Source organism: Mustelus asterias, chromosome 4 (genome assembly GCF_964213995.1).
Source record: "Mustelus asterias chromosome 4, sMusAst1.hap1.1, whole genome shotgun sequence".
Lineage (NCBI taxonomy): Eukaryota > Metazoa > Chordata > Chondrichthyes > Carcharhiniformes > Triakidae > Mustelus > Mustelus asterias.
The window spans coordinates 95,874,781-95,894,961 of NC_135804.1; the positions used below are offsets into that span (position 1 = coordinate 95,874,781).

A 20,181-nucleotide genomic window follows, 5' to 3' on the forward strand; every position below is an offset into this window, starting at 1 on the left:
AGACTGAAGAATAAAAACAAAGTTTGGAATATATGCTGCTATTTTACATTTTAATTGCATGTAACCTCTTCCAAGATGGACGATTTTATTCAGGTTGCTTTATTCCTATGGAAATATTACTAACTGGACCCAGTAAGAAGAGCCCCAGCTGTCCAGGTTCCCTTGCTACTGGAATTGGAGTTGGATCCTGTGGTGGATTTACGGATTCCTTTTGGTTGTGTAAATCCAGTCCGGGTTTTCCCTCTGTTGGTGGCTGCTCATTGAGCTGGGTGTGCACAGATATCTGTGCAGAGATCCTGTTAGGTTGGGTGTGAGGACAAGCTGTGAAAGTTTTCCTACTGAGAGTAACAATGTTTTGGAATGGTGGCTTCCTCTCAACACCTGATGCAATTGATCAGAGAAGGTAAAAGTTTCTTTGTGCTGATTGTTATACTGATGCTGGATGTTTAAGCTTAATTGTTACTTGTGTGAATCCATGTTTTGGAATTTTTGTTTCATTTTAGAGGAAGCCAATAATCCGTCCTGCCCTAAAAAAAAACACGCATTTAGAGCCTGAGTTATTTTTGTTTCAGTAGCTGGTTGGATTTCTTTCTACCATGTCTGGTTTTTTTTTTATCAAGTGAGTGCTTTATGGTAATGTCAGCACTCTGACTATACAATAGCTAGTTAGATTCAGAGAAAAGTAACTATCTCCCGTCTAGTTAAATATCTTTTCCTGCCCCAATCCCTTCTCAGCCAGTGCTGTTTGGTGATTTATTTGCGTTATTATTGCTAGGGTTTGAGCATGTTGTTTCCCTGGTGAAACGTACAGAGGTAACACAGAAACAGGGTGAGGCCATTCAGCCCCTCCAGCCTGTTCTTCCATTGAGTTGGATTATGGGTGGCATGGTGGCACAATGGTTAGCATGCTGCTACACAGTGCCAGGGACCCGGATTCAATTCTGGTCTTGGGTCACTCACTGTCTGTATGGCGTTTGCACGTTCTCCCCGTGTCTGTGTGGGTTTCCTCCGGGAGCTCTAGTTTTCTCCCACAGTCCAAAGATGTGCAGGTTAGATTGATTGGCCATGGTAAATTGCCCTTTAATGTCAGGGGAGACAAGCAGGGTAAACACATGTGGTTACAGGGATTGGGTTTGGGTGGGATTGCAGGCTCCATGGGCTGAATGGCCTCCTTCTGCACTGTAGGGATTCTATGATTGGCCTGTACCTCACCTCCTTATCCATTGTTGTTCTGTATCCCACTACCCTTATCACAAAAATCTAACTTGGCCTTCAATTTCAATTGACCAAGATGTACATTTTGGGAGGTGAGTTCCAGTTGTAACGCAACCATTTGAGTAAAGCTGTGTTTCCTGATTTCATCACTAAATGGTCTAGCTCTAATTTTACGATGATACCCTATTGTGCTGGATTCCACCACCAGAGGAAATAGTATCCCTGTCTCTCCTCTCTTCAGTCCCTTCATAAATGTTAATTATCTTGGTTAGATCACCACTAAACCCTCTCAGCCCAAGGGGATAGATGTTAAGTTTATACAAATTGTCCTCCTGATTTAACCCTTTTAATACCTGGTACAATTCCAGTGAAGCTGAGCTATGCTGCTTCTCAGATCATTATATCCTCCTTGAGGTCTGGGGCGCAAAGATGAATGAGATACTCCAGGTATGGTCTGAGCAAGGTTAACAGCAACTGGAATAATAAAATATATTGGCTAGGAAAGCTGTAAATGAGCAATGGTAGACCGCCAAAGCAGCGAGAATTTGGGTACAAAACAAACTTATTCCATTAAGGGAGAGCGGCGGAATTTCCTGCAACATAGAAAAGGAGGTTTAAGATGCATGTTACGTAGAGAATACAAGCAGAAAACAAGCAGAATGCAGAGAGTGCAATGGGAAAATGATATGAAAGAGCGAGTGTATGAGAAAGGATTAACAGGTTACATGACTTGGAACCCAGTTTTTCTTTATAAACATATCCTTCTTTGGCGATCACTATCTAACGAGTTTGATTGTCCATCCAAGAAATTCCGTGTCACTGGTCATGGGTTCTATGGGTCCTTGCGTGGCTCATGAACCCGATCTCTGACTGCACATTTTTCAGATGTTTCCTGGAGGTGGGATTGATCCTTGGATTTGTGATTGCTGACATTCCTTTCTCGGGTTCCTTTCGGAACCTCATCTTATCGTCGGGTGTTCTGAAGAATTGTGTCCCTTCAATCAGGTAAGTTTCTTCTGAGCGAGAGTCTTCCGAGCATTGACGTCTATGTTGCATTACTTGAGGTAAGCCTTCAGGGTGTCTTTGAAGCGCTTCCTTTGTCCTCTTGTCCAGATTAAACTCCATCTGCAGACAGATGGGGCTAAAGGGATCAAGGAATATGGAGGGAAGACAAATTCAATAAAGAGCAGACAGAGAGCAGTTGGGGGAAGAAGGCTGTGGTTATATCTTCTGGAGTGGAAAATCCAAGGAACAGTCCATGATGTATGGACTTGGATTCACCATCAAGAACAAACTCGTCAACCGACTCTCAGAGCTTGAGCCTTCCTTAAGCTGGGAGATGATTTGCTTTGGCATCCTGAGAATTTGGCAACCCCAAGGAGTTGATTTTGGATGATCATGGCATCCAGCAGTCATGTGCAATGGTCATTACATTGGTGATGAGAACATCCTTTTGGCTTCGGGATCAGAAGATGACGTGGTTGATCGTGTGCTAGTGCTTTGATTGTGGATGTCTCCAGAAGGTCTTGAACTTGTCTTTTAAGTGGAACAATGTTAGTGATGTCAATCTGGTGTTCCACAGATTTAGTGGGCAGGAGAACACTGTTGTAGTTGCATTTCCCAACTCCGTCCTTTCCAATGGATCCTTTCCAGAGTTGGGAGTCCTTTCCAACCCTGAAGTTGAAGTCCCCAAGGAGGATGATCTTATCTTCCTTACAAATGTTGGAAAGAATATGGCAGGTCTGTCATATGATGAGAGACTAAGACTAGGATTGTATTAATTGGAGTTTAGAAGAGTAAGAAGGGATCTCATAGAAACTTATAAAATTCTAACAGAGTTAGACACGTAGATTCAGAAGATATGTTCCCAATGGTGGGGAGTCCAGAACTAGGGGTCATAGTTTGAGGATAAGGGGTAAAACCTTGAGGAGTGAGGTAAGGAGAAATTTCTTCACCCAGAAGGTGGTGAATTTGTTGAATTCACTACCACAGAAAGTAGTTGAGGCCAAAACTTTTTGTGTGATTTCAAGAAGAAATTAGATATTGCTCTTGGGGCTAAAGGGATCAAGGAATATTGAGGGAAGTCGGGATCAGGATATTGAATTTGATGATCCACCATGATCAAGGTGAATGGTGGAGTAGGCTCGAAGGGCTGAATGGCCTGCTCCTGCTAGTTTATATGAGAATATGCTGTCCAGGGTGAAATAGAAGTCTTCTTTGGAATCATCATCAGCTTCAAGGGTTGGGGCATAAGCACTCACGACCATTGCCTGCTGGTTCCTGGCAAGTTGTAGTTGGAGAGTCAGGAGGTATTCATTGATGCTGACAGGGAGCTCTGAGAGTCGGTTGACGAGTTTGTTCTTGATGGTGAATCCAAGTCCACACATCATGGACTGTTCCTCGGATTTTCCACTCCAGAAGATATAACCACAGCCTTCTTCCCCCAACTGCTCTCTGTCTGCTCTTTATTGAATTTGTCTTCCCTCCATATTCCTTGATCCCTTTAGCCCCATCTGTCTGCAGATGGAGTTTAATCTGGACAAATGCGAGGTGATGCATTTTGGAGGATCAAATTTAGGTGTGAATTATTCTGTAAATGGCAGAACTCTTAGGAACATTAACCTACAGAGGGACCTGGGCGTGCAGGCCCACAGTTCCCTAAAAGTGGCAACACAAGTGGCCAAGGCGATTAAGAAGGCAAACGACATGTTTGCCTTCATCTTTCCAGACATTGAAGACAGGGCAGGGACGTCAATATTGAAGTGTTTGAGTTCATGGACAACTAGGGCAGTTCTCCATTCTGGTTGATTGTTCTGCTCGTTTTCCATGAAGGTTCGTACATTCCAGTTCTGAGATTGAGTTTAACTTTGATTTTGTAACCACAGGTTGATGAGCCTGCTGGATGTGGTTTACCAGCCAGATTGCAGACAGAACAGACTATTTTTAGGGCACCGTTCCTAGCCCTTTCCCAGTGCAGGTGAGCTGAGTGGATCCTGAAGAGGGCTGCTCAGTTGTGAAGAAAGCTGCTCGTATTCCAAGAGCAAAATGGCTGAATCAAACTCCACTGCCCACATGCCAGTCCGAAGCTAGGGACTTCCAGATTGCACAGTCCTGTCACTGCTCGCTGTTCACCGCAGGGCCTTTCTGAGTGGGGGGGTGTATTGGTTTCCTCTAGGTAGATGCCTCCTGCGGGACTTCCTGTAACGTAGGAATGCAATTGCACATCATCAGATGCACGACCCTTGATGCGAGGTAGGTCCAGTTCTTGTGGCAAGGGAACCCCTGGCTTGGGATCTACCTACTGCTGCAGCCTTCATTCGTCAATGCAGCCATTGATATTGCACGAATATCTGCCACCTGATCCGCCATTGAGGACTTTTTGTTTGGATTGTACTTTGTCCTGTTCCTGCCCTCCAACTTTAGCATAGTGGGTGACCTTGCCTGGAGTTAAGATTCTCGATGGCATCTCTCTTGGGATCAATGGAACACTCAACCATGGCAAGGTGGCAATCCATGGAAAGATGCAAATGTATGAAAAGTAACAGGAAAGTGAGGGGACCAATAAATGAAATCTTGTGCAAGCAGAGGGCATGACTAAGCTCCTGAGTCTGTCTTCACAAAAGCAGAGGATGAGGTTAATGCTGCATTAGAAAAGTGGCAAGGAAAGATACAGGATAGTATAAAATAGATAAAAATAGTTTGGCGTCAACCCAAAGTTAACAACTCACCCTGTCCAGATATACTTTCAAAGTTGTTGAAGGAAATTGGGATGGATTCAGAAGCTATTTGAGTGGTGTCAGAGAAGCGGAGGATTGCAACTGTTCAAAAAGAGGAGACGGAAAATCCTGGTAACTACAAGCCAATCTGTTTAGTGTGAGTGGGAAAACCACTAAAGACTGTTATTGAAGGCAAGGTTCATTCTCATTTGCGGGTTAATGAGGGGCAGCCGAAATGAATTAATGCAGTAAATGTTGTATCTATGGATTTTCAAAAGGCATTTGACCAAGTACCCCATGAAAGGCTTAATTGTAAAATAGAAAACATGGGGCGGGGTTTTCTCCCACTCTGCGGCATGTTTCCTGGTGGAGGAGAGCCAGTGCATGCTTGCTGGCAGTGGGATCATACGGTCCCACCGCTGTCAACAGGTTTTTCCATTGACTGCACGCCTCGCTGCCAGGAAATCCACAGTGGGGGTGCGCAGTTGGCAGGACAGTCAGCTCCTGCTGGCGTGGACAGTAGCAAAATGTCAGCAACTGTATTAAAGAAACGCTTGTGACATTGACTAAAGTAGAGGCAGAGTATAGTAGTGAACAAATGTTTTCAGTCCTGTGGGTGCCTTAGGGGTCAGTATTAGGACCATTTTGCCACTTGTGTACATACAGACCAGGGTCAAGAGTTCGGATTTTGGGTCAGGACCTTGATGATGGGGCAAATAGAAGTCAAGATCCTGCACCAAGCAGTGATTTTTTTTTTCCCAAATTGGCTACTTAATGGTCAGCGGATGGGTGTGCCATCCAAGGATTTTTAAAATTCACTCATGGGATATGGGTGTCACTGGCTAGGCCAGCATTTATTGCCCACCCCTAATTGCCCTTGAGATGGTGCTGGTGGTGAACTGCCTTCTTGAACTGTTGCAGTCCATGTGATGTACCTACACCACATGTATCAGTGGTCGAGGGAGTGAATGTTTGTAGATGGAGTTCCAATCAAGTGGGCTGATTGGTCTTGGATGGTGTCAAGCTTCTTAGTGTTGGAGCTGCACTTAACCATGCAAGCAGAGGGTATTCTGTCACCATGGATGACCAGAGATATTCAGGATACAATGAGAAGGAAAAGAAAGGTTTTTAAAAACTACAAGAGGAGCAAATCAGTGAGGTGTAGAAAGTGCAGGGTGGAGCCCACTTTCAGGGAGCCATGTACTTGAACCCCAAGGTTCCTCTGTACATCAGTGCTGTTGAGGGTCCTGTCATTAACTGTATACTTACCCTTAACACTTCATCTCCCAAAGTGCAGTACCTCACATTTGCCTGGATTAAACTCCATCTGCTGTTTCTCTGCTGACAAAACCATTCACCCATTTTTAACATTGTTCCTAAGGGGAAATTGGTTTACCACCTGGTTTCCAGGAACCGATTGTGTTACAAGTCCGAGGACTGCCTGTATTACAAGAGCCTAATTTGCCCTCCCCTAAAAACCCCCATTCTAGCAGCAGTCATTAGAGAGCAATGGAAAATTTGGCTGAGTTCTTTTCCTTTGGTACCCTGGGGAAGCTGTGATCAATTATACACTAATTGCTGTTCAACCTTGGATCAACTAACAATATAGAGATTGACTGACTCATAGTCTGTGTGGTCCAATATCTTTAAAACTTTATACCTTTAAGATTTGATTATTTGTAAAGACTGCATTCCAATCATTATTCTGTAAATTGAGTTTGTGTCTCTACGTTTGTCCCTGTTTGTGAGCATTTCTCCACTCCACCTGACGAAGGAGCAGCGCTCCGAAAGCTAGTGGCATTTGCTACCAAATAAACCTGTTGGACTTTAACCTGGTGTTGTTAAACTTCTTACTGTGTTTACCCCAGTCCAACGCCGGCATCTCCACATCATGGTCCAATATCTCGCACAGCATTGTATTTACCCCAAAGCATTGATGGAACTCCATAGGTTTATAATTAGTACACTCTGGAGGGATTCCTGTTTGTCCGTATGCTGTTGTATCTTTGTCAGTATCTGAGAGTGACTGCTGCTATAATTCTTCCTTTGCCCTTGACCTAGGAATTGTAGCCAACCTCTATTTTATCATCTACTTCTGCTCTATCTTAAGTGGTTTTGAACATTGTCACTGTTGGTGAAAATTAAGAGCAAATCATCTTCAAGCCCTTTTCGAAAATCAAATAATATACACTCTTTGTTTTTTAAACATTTGTGCTGTTGGTTCCCTCCAGCATGAGGAAGTTGGGTTAGTATCAAAAACTAATCGCTGAGATGGTTCTTACTGCATACAGCATCCGTACTGACAAAGAAGATGTTTGCGTGATGCTATATTTATTTAAATCATTCTATGTATGGAGGGATGTGCTTGGGTAGTTTGCTGTTCAGATAACCTCCTTGCCTTGGTGTTCTGTTTCTAGTCCGTTGAGTATCATTTTTTTCCCTCTGATCTTTCTCTTTTTAAAGACACTGATTACTGCTTTACATTTGTACAGGTCATTGCTCTATTTTTTCCAGTAGCCAGTTTTCATTTTTTATTTGATTTATTATTGTCATGTACTGGGATACAGTGAAAAGTATTGCTTTGTATGCTATCCATACAAATCATACCATACATAGCTCTGGTGCCATCTTGAAACATGGATATGGTCAATCCGCAGTGAGATCAGTAACACATCCCCATTCTCTCTCCACTCCCTGGGCGGAATTTTACTGGCACGTCCGCCCGAAGTTTAGTATGATCCCTTGTGAGACCAACGGATAATGCCATTCTCCCAGTCACGCCTGCCACCGGAATCTGGGCTGGCGTGCTGGTAAAATTCCAGCCCCTGTGAGTCTCGCTATGCAATGTCAGCAGATTTGAGAGGATTGGAGCTGAGCTTGATTTTTGTCTTTATTCAGCAGCAAGTTACTAGATGTGAAGTGGCGCTGGAATCTTGGTCGATTTTGTGCTCTCCCTTGCACCCCAGCAGGGATGAGTCAGTCAGGCTAGTTGCAGCGCGGCGAATTGAGCAGAGATCAATTATTTGGACACTTGTGATTTGTACCACCTCACTGCACTTCTGGGCCACAACCTGAAAATTCTTGTCATGCTAGGAACAACCGAGCAAAGAAGTTGGGGAAACAGATTAAAGACAATATTCTCATGGCAAATAGCTCTCTTAACAGGAGAGTTTTAAAACATGTTCTCATAAATTTCCAGCAATGTCTCCTAATTGCATTTCCTGTCTATGTGTAAAAATATCAAGACCACAAGATTGAAAAGGAAGTTGAGCACAAATTGGTTCATCACGGCATCTAAGAAGACATTTGATTCCATTGCCCTCCCAGGAAGTTCATTAGAAATTACTATTTGGGCAAAGTATTCAAGGAATATTTGACCCTTTTTTTTCAGTGTGTGCCATGCCTCACACTCGCTCATAGCAAATGTCAACTTTTGTTCTATTCACTTTATTGCATATTGAAACAATAGGTGCACACTGGGGTGTGGTGAATGAACAAATTCTATTTATAATTCTGTGAGATTACAAGATCACATTTTAATATACTCTCAACTCTCTTTATTCGAGATCTTTAAATGCTGTCCATTGTGCAACAGATTTGGCAACCATGCCTTTGGTCCCTTCATCCAAGACATTTATATAAATGGTAAAATAATGAGGCCCCAGCACTGATCCCTGTGGCCTCACCACTTGTTACATCTTGCCACCCAGAAAAAGAAATATTTATGCCTACCCTCTGACTTCTGAGAGGAAATTTGCTAAAATGGTACCTCGGATGAGTGATTTCAGTTATGGAGAAAAATGAGAGAAACTGGGGGCTATTCCCCTTATAGCAGAGAAGATGAAAGGGAGATTTGACAAGTGTTGAAAGATTTTGATTGAGAAAATGATTCCAGTAGCAGGAGGGTCAGTAACTGGAGGATCCAGATTTGGGATAATTGGTAAAATAACCAGAAGCAACGTAAGGAAAAATATTTTTGTGTAGCAAATTGTTACGATCTGGAATATTTTACTTGAAACAGTGACTTAAACACATTTAACAACTTCCAATAGGAAATTGGATAAATACTCCCAAGTGGGGAGATTTGCTGGGCTATGGAGAAGGTGAATGGGTCTAATGGGTTAGTTCTTTCAAAGAGGCAGCATGGACACAATGGGCCGAAGGTCTCTCCTCTAATTCTATAATACCTGGAATTTACTAGAAACAAGAAGAAAGTTCAATGCAGCAATAATGAATCAAATGTCAACAAAAAATTGAGTGGTGGTCTATTGATGACTGGTTATTGTGATGTTCTGGGAGACTAAGCTCGATCAAATTAGAATTGATACATTAATATGAACTCACCAGTAGATCTCTGCTATTGAACGTGACTGCATGCCGGTGTTATTTGTGTTAAATGTTTTTGGTTTGCAGTCAGTTAGGTAAGGCAATTTATTAACTACCATCTTGTTACAACATCTGGCAAGATGTCACATGGATATATATATATAGATTTCAAATAGTATAAATTGAATTGATCTGTTTAATTTTGGAGTTGGAAACTCACAAAGCTGTGTTACGCTTAGTGGTGAGATCCCGAATCATAAAGATGAAGTTTGTAAGTGAATGTGTTGGATCATAGGAACTAGGAGCAGGAGTAGGCAATTTAGCTCCTTGAGTTTGATCTGCCATTTAATACGATCATAGCTGATCTCATCTTGGCCCCAACGCCACTTTCCTGCCCATTCACCATAGCCCTTCCAACCTTTACTAACTAAAAAGCTGTCCAACTCTTCCTTAAATGTACTCATGTCCCAGCATCCACAATGTTCTGGGATAGTGAATTCCATAGACTCACGACTCTTTTGGGAGAATTAATTTCTCCTTGTCTCAGTTTTAAATCTGCCACGCCTTATCCTACAACTTTGATCTCTTGTTCTAGATTGCATTACAGGAGGAAACATCCTCTCCACATCTACTTTGTTAGTCCCCTTATCTTGTACACCTCAATTAGATCTCTTCTCATTCTTCTAAACTCCAGGGTGTATAGACCTAATCTGTCCAATCTCTCTTCACAAAACAAACCCCTCCTCTCTGGAATCACTCTAGTGCCCCCTTTGAACCAACTCCAAGCAAGGGGGCCAAAACTGTACACAATATTTATATATATTTTTATATTATATTCCTTTAGCAATAACTGCTAAGATTCCATTTGCCTTCCTTATTACTTGCATACCAGTTTTCTGTGATTCATGCACAAGGACCCCCAGATCCTTCTGCCCTGAAGCACTGAAGTTTCTCTCCGTTTAGATAATTTGCCTCTATTTTTCCTCCCAAAATGGATAACCTCACACTTATCCACATTAAACTCCATCTGCCAAAATTTGTCCCATTCGCTTAACCTATCCATATCCATTTGTGAATTTCTTATTTCATTATTGCAACTTACTATTTTAGTGTCATCTGCAAATTTGGCTACAGTACCTACTATCACTACATCCAAGTCATTAATATAGATTGTAAATACTTGGGGCCCAAGTACTGAACCCTGTGACACCCCACTAGTTACATTTAGCCAACCAGAAAAAGACCCATTTATCCTGACTCTCTTCTTTCTATTGGTTAGCCAATCCTCTATCTAAGCCAGTAAGTTACCCCTAATCCCATAGGAACTAACCATGTGTATTAACCCTTTGTGTGGCACCTTATCAAATGTCTTCCGGAAGTCCAGATAAACCACACCTACAGGACTCCCATTATCCACCTTGCTTGTTGCATCTTCAAAGAACTCAAGCAAATTAGTCGAACATTATTAACTTTTCACAACCATGCTGATGCTGACAGGTTGCATTTTGACTTTCTAAATGTCCTGTTATTACTTTTATAATGGATTCTAAAAATTTTCCAACAACCGATGTTAAACTAACTGGTCTATAGTTTCCCACATTTTGCCTCCCTCCCTGATTTGATTTGATTTGATTTGATTTATTGTTGTCACATGTATTAACATACAGTGAAAAGTATTGTTTTTTGCGCACTAGTATGCAGACAGAGCAGACCGAGAAGGAAAAGAGAGTGCAGAATGTACTGTTACAGTCATAGCTAGGATGTAGCAAAAGATCAACTTAATGCAAGATAGGTCCATTCAAAAGTCTGATAGTAGCAGGGAAAAGCTGTTCTTGAGTCGGCTGGAATGTGACCTCAAGCTTTTGTATCTTTTTCCTGACGGAAGAAGGTGGGAGAGGGGGGTCTTTAATTATGCTGGCTGCTTTGCTGAGGCAGCAGGAAGTATAGACTGAGTCAATGGATGGGAGGTTGGTTTGTGTGATGGGTTGGGTTACATTCACAACCTTTTGTAGTTTCTTGCGGTCTTGGGCAGAGCAGGAGCCATACCAAACTGTGATACGACCAGAAAGAATGCTTTCTATGGTGCATCTGTAAACATTGGAGAGAATCATATCTGACATGAAAAATTTCCTTAGTGTTCTGAGAAAGTAGAGGCGTTGGTGGGCTTTCTTAACCATAGTGTCGGTTGTTGGTGACTTGGACACCTAAAAACTTGAAGCTCTCGACCCTTCCCACTTCGGGTGTTATATTAATATTTTTCCAATCCAGTTGAACTTTTCCTGCCTCCAGGGGACTTTAAAATATTATCAATGGATCAACTATCTCCAACACCACTCCCTTTAAGACCATAGTATGTAGGCCATCAGGCCCTGGGGTTGTGCCTGCCTTCAATCCCAATAGTTTGCTCAGTATTTTTTCCCTAGTGGTGATAGTTCTATGTTCCTCCCTTTTCTATAATGTACAATATACATAAATGATTTGGAGGAAGGAACTGAAGGAAGTTTTCGGATGATACAAAGATATGTAGAGCAACAGGTAATATTGAGGAAGCAGAGGGGCTGCAGACGGACTTGGACAGGTTAGGAGAGTGGGCAAAGAAGTGGCGGATGGAATACAACGTGAAAAAGTGTGACGTTATGCACTTTGGAAAGAGAAATGGAGGCATGGACTATTTTCTAAATGGGAAAATGCTTAGGAAATCAGAAACACAAAGGGACTTGGGCGTCATTGTTCAAGATTCCCTTAAGGTTAACTTGCAGGTTCAGTCAGCAGTTAGGAAGGCAAATGCAATGTTAGCATTCATGTCAAGAAGACTAGAATACAAGAGCAGGGATGTACTTCTGAAGCTATATAAGGCTCTGGTCAGACCCCATTTGGAGTATTGTGAGCAGGAAAATTATGTTGAAGTAGAAGATCAGCCATGATCTCGTTGACTGGTGCCATAGCAAAAATTCCGCTCTTAGCATCTATAGCCTGATGAAAGTTGAAAGCTCGTTAGGCCTAAAAACCACTGTACAGTTTTATTTTCCAAACCATGCAGGTATCATGTACCAAGTGCTTTCGGAAATCGCGTCAGTAGTTTATCCTAAGTACTAGATTTGTTTATGAAAACTCTCTCAAGACTGCACAGAGATAAAATCAAATACCAGCAAAGTTTTTGCAAGACATTCTACACGCCCTTGCTTTCTAAAGTTCCAGCTTTTAAACCAGGAATAAGGCAGCTTTGGAATGTATAAAACTACACTGTGATATGAGGTTACCTCAAATGGAGCAAAATTTGGAATGGGCTATTTTGCGCACACTTGTTTTGGAAAGCATAAACTATAGTTTTAACGGGTCTGATGGGTAGAAGGGCCTGAAAGCTACATTCAGTTTTTCTTAATAACCTTATTAAAGATGGAAATGTTAACTCCTCCCTCTGACCTTGGATCTTCCTCAATCTTATTGTAATTTCGTTTATGACATGTTGCTACAAAGACCTACAAAAGATCCAAAAGAATTCAGAAAGTTACTATAACTTTCTGGATAAGACAGCTAATTTTTCTGCACTGGGTATCAATGTAACTAATCAGTTGCTGTTTATAGTTTGAATGTAATCCCATCCTTAATGCTAGTATAATGTATAGTGGATATATCCATATACATTCAATCCTAATCCAAACGTGACCTTTAAATTTTTAATTAGGGAGCTATTTGTTTTTTGTTTGGCTGTTTGTTTTCAAACTAGTTAGAAACTCTGAGTGAAGATTTTAGTTTTGGATATTAAATATTTTGGGAGTTTTTTTGAATACTGAATTTATTGAATGCTTCACCAGAATACAATTGTAATAATTGTTGTTGTCTTCAGTGTGTGTGTTTCTCTTGTATTTTACTTTGAAAGTAGATTTTAATGTCGTTTTTCCACAATTGTCATACTATCTACTCCAGATGTTAGCTTTAGCGGAGGTGTGGTTCCATATGTTGCTCTCCAATACCTTGTTCAGATGGCCATTCTTCATGAATGAGGATAGGCAATAAGTGTTGGCAGGCACTTTGACTATATAATCCTTGTATCACAACCTATACTCAGCCTATGTCCATACACACATTCCAATGGAGATCGCTAGATGGCAATTAGGAATTTGGTCTATGTTTCCTCTCCAACTCTCTCTGCAGTCTAAGGATTCTGAGACCAGTTGTATCATCCCTACCCCCAGTCTGGCTGGGGACTAGCTCAATATCGACCAGGGGTCTTTCTACATCGTATGGTTCAGTACCAAGGTAGGCAATGTACCATTGGACTTGGAAGCTCCACATTTTAAGAGACATTCTTGGAACAATGGTGCACGTGGGAGAAAATGGAAACGGCATCAAGAATTATAACCGATGGATAGCATTTCTGTTGCAATTACATTTTCACAATTCAAATTTAAAAATGTATGACATTTTTGTCCCCTATTGACAACTCCTTTTGGATGTCCATTGTACACCCCCTGTTTATCTCCTCTTTCTGGCTGGAAGGTAAGAATGCACACTATCGGATATCAATGGACCTGTTATCCTCATTAGCAGTTAGATTTGAGGATGACCTGTGTTCAAGGTCGCGAGTTTCTGTCTTGGGGCCTACTGTGACTGAACAGGCCAATTCTTGACTCAGGCTTTTGAGCACATGGGGAATGATGTCCCACTTGGCGGTGAGATCCAGAGTGCAGGATTTGCTTCCTTATCTTTCTTTCTGTGCTGCTGCTCTGCCTCATCATTAAGATGTTATGACTCAGTGTGATGCAGCTTAATGGACAAATTGTCACCATTTGAATGATTGGTAGCAAACTCCTCCCAGTCATTAATGTCAATGTTGCCATGCTTCAAGGTGAGCTTCTGAGTGCCTTTGTAGCATTTTCTTTATTCTCACCTTAAACATTGGCTATTTGAGATTTTTTTTAAATAAGATAGGGTGGGGGAGAGACTTCTGGCCATCCAGACATAGTGTCCAGTCCATCGAAGTTGATTTTGCAGGAGTTTTGCCTGAATGCTTGTGCAGCTGGCTTTAAGAAGGACATTAGATTTATTCAATGATCCACCTGGTGAATCAATGAACTAGGCAGGTGTGCAGGATAATGGCAAATGGAGTTCAATCCAGACAAGTGTGAGGTAGTGCAGCTTTTGTTTTGTCTTTTTAGGGGAGGTAGTGCAGTTGAGGAAGGCTGCTCTAACTATGACCATATATTATCTTGTTAAATCCAATTCTGCTTCTGCAATTGAACTTGACAACATGCTGAAACCCTTCGACACTTCCAATCACAGTCAATGGGGAATAAATTTAATTGATAAATTCCACTGTTGGGCTCATTGCAAAAGCCCTTGGAAAAAGTTACATTTTGTTAAATGAGCTGTAAATGGGTTTTTATTGACGTATTAAGTTTATAATTTCTACTAAACAGCCTCAGTAGTCCTCAAGGTGCAATTTTGTATTTTTTTGAAAGCCAGATTTCTCTATTAATAAGAATCTACATTTTTTTTTGCTTATGTGATTTTTAGCTTCTATTTTAATCAAGCCGTCATTTATTTTCTTATCTGAAAATTTAAAAGTGGAGGGATCCAGTTCTTTGACCTTCTAGATTGCTGTCTGTGAAAATACTTGAATTTGACTGGCTGCTTGCTGATGCTACTGTTTCTGCAGCTAGGTGCCTGATTTAAGATACTGTTGGGAAAAGATAAAAATTACCCTACAGAAATTGTTTTCTTCTACGCGAACAGGATGAGATATTGTTTTGCCATTGGCTGCAGAATTGGGGCCATTATCTCCTCCTGCAATCCTTCTCCCCATCACTATTCTTTCTAAGAGCCTTCGGTTTTCTCAATCCTACTCTCTGGCATCCTTTCTAAAACTTCTGTCATACAATTTTTTCAAAACCTATTTTAATGCAGTACCAACACGCTTAACTCTTCCTTCTCATTGTCCGCTGTGTGTAATGTGAAGGCATTACATAGGTATGTGATTTTTAAAAAAAAAATCGAGTTTGAACCTTTTCGGTATCATGCCAATGTTTCTGTTCCTCCATCCAGTTAATTGCAATGGGAGATACAATGATGCAGATTAAGCGGCTAACTAATGTATTTATTCGTGAGCTGATATTTGAGCTGCGGTCTCTAGCCTTTGTACATTGCTGTGTGTAATTCTTTGACATCTACATACACCACCATCCCACAACACCAGGTTGAAGTCCAACAGGTGAACAGGTTTATTTGGTAACACAAGCTTTCGGAGTGTCGCTCCTTCTTCAGGTGGGTGAGGAGTTGTGTTCACAAACAGGGCATATATAGACACAAACTCAATTTACAAGATAATGGTTGGAATGCGAGTCTTTACAGGTAATCAAGTCTTTACAGATACAGACAATGTGAGTGGAAAGAGGGTTAAGCACAGATTTAAAGAGGTGTGTATTATCTCCAGCCAGGACAGTTAGTGAGACTTTGCAAGTCCAGGCAAGTCGTGGGGGTTAAAGATAGTGTGACATGAACCCAAGATCCCGGTTGAGGCTGTCCTCATGTGAGCAGAACTTGACTGTCAATTTCTGCTGATAACTTGATAGCTGACACCCCCACAGCAAGGACTCCCCAGGCCCTGATCGCCATCTCCTTCTACTCTTAAATAAAGTATTGTGGGTATGATTAATTTTTTACGTTTCTTGTTTTATTCAACAATTTCTCCAGTAAATTTCTCCAAATGCATTAAAACCTTGGGCCTGATTTTCACCACACCCCTGCTGTCTGGCTTTTAGGCAGGGGTAGCATGAACCGACTTCCCTCTGGGTTCCTGCCCACCCCAACTTTGCAGCGTTTCTATGCTGGGATGGACAATGCCCATGGATGGGCTGCTTGCCCTTGCTCCAGTTAAGTCCCGAGCCATTTAGGGCTATTTTCCGCCAAGCCTCAATATTTAGGCTGACTGGAGAAGTTCCCGGGAAAGGGGACAGTGGGGGCACCTTCACCAGAAGCCACTTTCTGACTTTGGTCACCGCCTCCTTAAGGTCTGGTGACTGCTGGACCCAATGCCCCGATCTCCCAATTTCCGCCCCTGGGACCCTGAAGCTTACCTTGCCTTCCAGTCCCAGGACTTGGGCTCGGTCATCTTCAGGCACTTCCTCTCCTGGCCATTGCAGCCCCAGTCATTGCAGGAACTGGGGACTTCAGAGTGAGGGACGGAAGTCCTGCCGAACTGACCCCTATTAATAAATTATATTTTGTCATTATATTGCCATTTACGAGGCATTGTAGCCACCCACCCAGAGTATGTTCTGTGCCCCTGCTTTTTTTAAAAATTCATTTGAGAGGCATGGGAGTCACTGGTTGGCCAGCATTCATTACCCATCCCTAGTTACCCTTGAGAAGATGGTGGTGAGCTGCCTTCTTGAATCGTTGCAGTCCACGTGCTGTGGGTTGATCCACAAATCCTCAGAACCTTTCCAAGTGATATTAAACATGAAGCAATATTTATCAGTTGAGGGAGGACGGTGAATGGTAATCAGGGCATTTGTTGCCCACATTTGACCTGACATGAAACCTCATGGGGTCTGGAGTCAATGTTGAGGACTCCCATCTCTGTCCTGCTGAGACAGGCCATAGTCAGGAATGGTGAAGGAAGAGAATGAGAGACCTGAAAGACCTGATTTGGTGATGTCAGGCTGATGCTTGATTTACACAAGTTCCCAGATTTTAGTGAGGAGAAGTATATAACATCGACTGAGCAGGTTGTACCACTGTCGTTTCTGGTGCCTAGGTTGATGGCAAGTGGTCTGTCTGGTTTTATTCTCCTTAGACTTTGCGGTAGCAGTTTGATACAACTGAGTGGCTTGCTAGGCTATTTCAGGGTGCAACGTCATTGCCATGGGCCTGGAGTCACAGGTTGACCAGATAAGGATGGCAGATTTTCTTCCCAAAAGGACAGTAGTGAACGAGTTGGGTTTTCACCAATGAGCTGGTAGTTTTCTGATCATCATTACGGAGACTAAATCTTTATTCCAGATTTAGTAATGAATTGAATTTAAATTTCCTCGGCTGTCATGGTGGGATTAGAACTTTTGCCTTCAGAGAATTAGTATAGGCTTCTGGATCACTAGTCCAGTAGCATTGCCACTATACCACTGTTCTCACTTGGTGGTAGGAACGGCCTAATCTGAAAAATTCTGGAGAAAGATTGTATGCAATGCAGTCAAACGTCAGAACACTGCATTGCGTTCAGTGTGGTTTAAATTTAGAATTTACCATCACCTTCATATGTACTCTTGTTTTTTGCAACAGTGCTTGCACACTAAAAATATTGTTCATGATTGAACTTGGTAGCAGGGGAAAAATGTGTTGCCTTTTGAAAAAGTGATTTCTCTTGTTGCAAGATGTAAGTGGCACAATGGTTTTCACAGAATGCAAGTCTGAAGTGTTATTCAGTCATGAAGGTGATGGGATAGACTCTTCCAGTCTCTTTTTATTTTCCCCATCTCCCCTGATTTCCAGAATTCATTGACTATTTGCTGGCATTTTGGAACAGGGGGCTCCCTGGGAGCATCATTCATTTAAGTTTCGACTGAATATATCGACAAGCTTTTTAACAATGGCAGGGATGGGGGGCGGGGGAGGGGGCATTCTCCTTATCTGACCTCTGCGCAGTAAACATCTAGAGAGGGGGCTACATGAATTCTTGGCCATAAAAGCTTGCTCTTCAGGGCCAAAGTCTGAACACTGGGGGAGGAAAATTGGCAGATTTCTGGCACAGCTGTTTTATAGGGCACCAGAGTGGGTATCTTGTGTTCTGGAAGAATGCAGAGCTGGCAGATTGTGATGCCACTTTTCGCTTCTAGTACATGATCTACCATGCTGGATTTTTCAAAAAAAAATCCTACCCACCCCACCAGTGTGCAACTTTTAGTTGAGATTTCTTTTTACTTCCTTTTTGCTGTTGTAGAATAAATGGAAGTTGGAGGAGTTGCCAGAAATTCTTTCATTCATGTGGCAACCTTTTCATTCTTTTATCATTGCTGTACAACTGAGCTAACCACATTAATATATAACAAAAGCCCTACCTAACATGTTAAGAGACCACTTTTTCAACCTGTAGCTCAGCTAGAAGTTGTGCCCAAATTGGTTTTACTTTTTTTCGAAAGAAACTGTCACAGAATCATGCCACTTTCTGGCACCAGATCTCTCTCCACCATTCTCCCCTTCAATAACAATGATTTAAATCTGTGGGCTGGAACAAGAGGGAAAATTAGCTGTAAAATCCAACTGGGGTCATGAATACCCTGTGGGAAGGGAAATGTGCCAGACCATACCGCAGTGTTCTTCTCGTGAGCCAGACTTCTGGTTTCATGCTTCTTATCTTGCCCAATAGCAGTTTTATTCATGAAGACTTTGTCATTGAATGAACTACTGCTTGGATTTTCACTAAAGATTAAGCACAGAGAATGAATAAATAAATCACACGCAATGTATCAGTGTTGGCATGGAAACCAAAGTCCATGAGGTCAAATTGGAGCTATTTGATTTCTTGTTTTGAGTTTGATGACTTAGAGTCATAGAGCTGTGCAGCGCAGAAAAGGCCCTTTGGCCCATCAACTCTGCACCGACAATTATCACAAGTCGTGCTAATCCAATTTTCCAGCACTTGTCCCATATCCTTGAAGGTTGTGACATTTCAAGTGCTTGTCCAGATACTCTTTCAACATTGTAAGGTTTCCAGCCTCCGCCACATTCCCAGGCAGTGAATGCCAGATTATCACCACCCTCGAGTGAAAATATTTTTTCTCAAATCCCCTCTGAACTCCTGCCCCTTACCCTAAAACAATGCATCCCTGTGATTGACCGCCTCAACTAAGAGGAACAGCTGCTTCCTCTTCACCCTGTCCAAACCCCTCATAACCTTACACACCTCAATCATGTCCCCCCTCAGCCTTCTCTGCTCTAACGCCAATCGAGTCTCTTCTTATAGCTCAAATGTTCCATCTCCAATTGCGAAGATTTGTTGAATTGCTTAACCTTGCAGCATTAAGTAAATATCTTCAGTGCCCCTTCCTTATCTTGCTTCTTGTGTCCTGCCTATATGTAAAAATATATTTCGAACAGCTGTATGCCTTTGGTGGAAGTGTCACATTAGATAGTAATGAAAGATTTTGTTGTAATTGGAACTATAATATGAGCTTAAGTGAACTCTATTCATTTTAAACACTTTCTTGTACACTTCCAGCTTTGCTGTTACTTTTATTAAAAAATCGATCTGGTTCCTCCCTACTGACCATTAACAGTGGGCAGGGGAATGGAGATCTAAATCTTTGAGGCCAAAATAATCTTTTCCTGGGCAGCCTTTCTCATGTGCCATAAAGTTTATCAAACATACAGCTTGAAGATTAAGATGGCTGCTGAATGGATCTATCCTAGATAGAAATTTAAGGATATCATATCTGTGAGCCTACTCTTTCGATGTGTAAAACAACTTACTCATAAATGACAGGGAGAAACAATGCATCCATGATTTAACTTTTTATATAGTTGAGTGCAATAACTTTAGATTTGGGTTTCAGGGTTTGTCTGGATAGAGGTATTGGGGGTGGGGCGGGTGGAGTATGGGTGCAAAGTCGGGGAGAGGGGGGCTTTGATAAGGAGAGGTTCCTCAGAAAAATGGGGCTGAGTTTGTCTTTGGTCCCTTTTGACCTACTGGGTGTAACTTCTCCATCTTCCTGCCTGCTGGCTAATGCCAGCTATTGTTTGCTTAGTAGGCGAACCGACTTGTACAGTCATAAGAAAAATAAGTTTCCATAAATAAAAATGACTTCATAAAACTCTGCACCTGGAAATCAATTTTTAAAAAAAATATTTCAGCAAAATGCTGTGCTGTTAGCAATTTTCTCATTTGGAAGGCAGTGGGTCTTCAGAGTATCAAGTTGAGGCATGTGTT

General features: G+C 41.9%; 1 protein-coding gene across 1 annotated transcript in view; it reads left to right on the forward strand.

Moving 5' to 3' along the window:
* Positions 1-262: 262 nt before the first annotated feature.
* The window catches only part of LOC144492862 (uncharacterized), a 96,677-nt gene continuing 76,758 nt past the window's right edge, over positions 263-20,181 (forward strand). The window contains exon 1 of the mRNA XM_078211395.1: positions 263-403. The gene's annotated coding sequence lies outside the window, so the exon portion shown is untranslated. The remainder of the gene's footprint in view (positions 404-20,181) is intronic.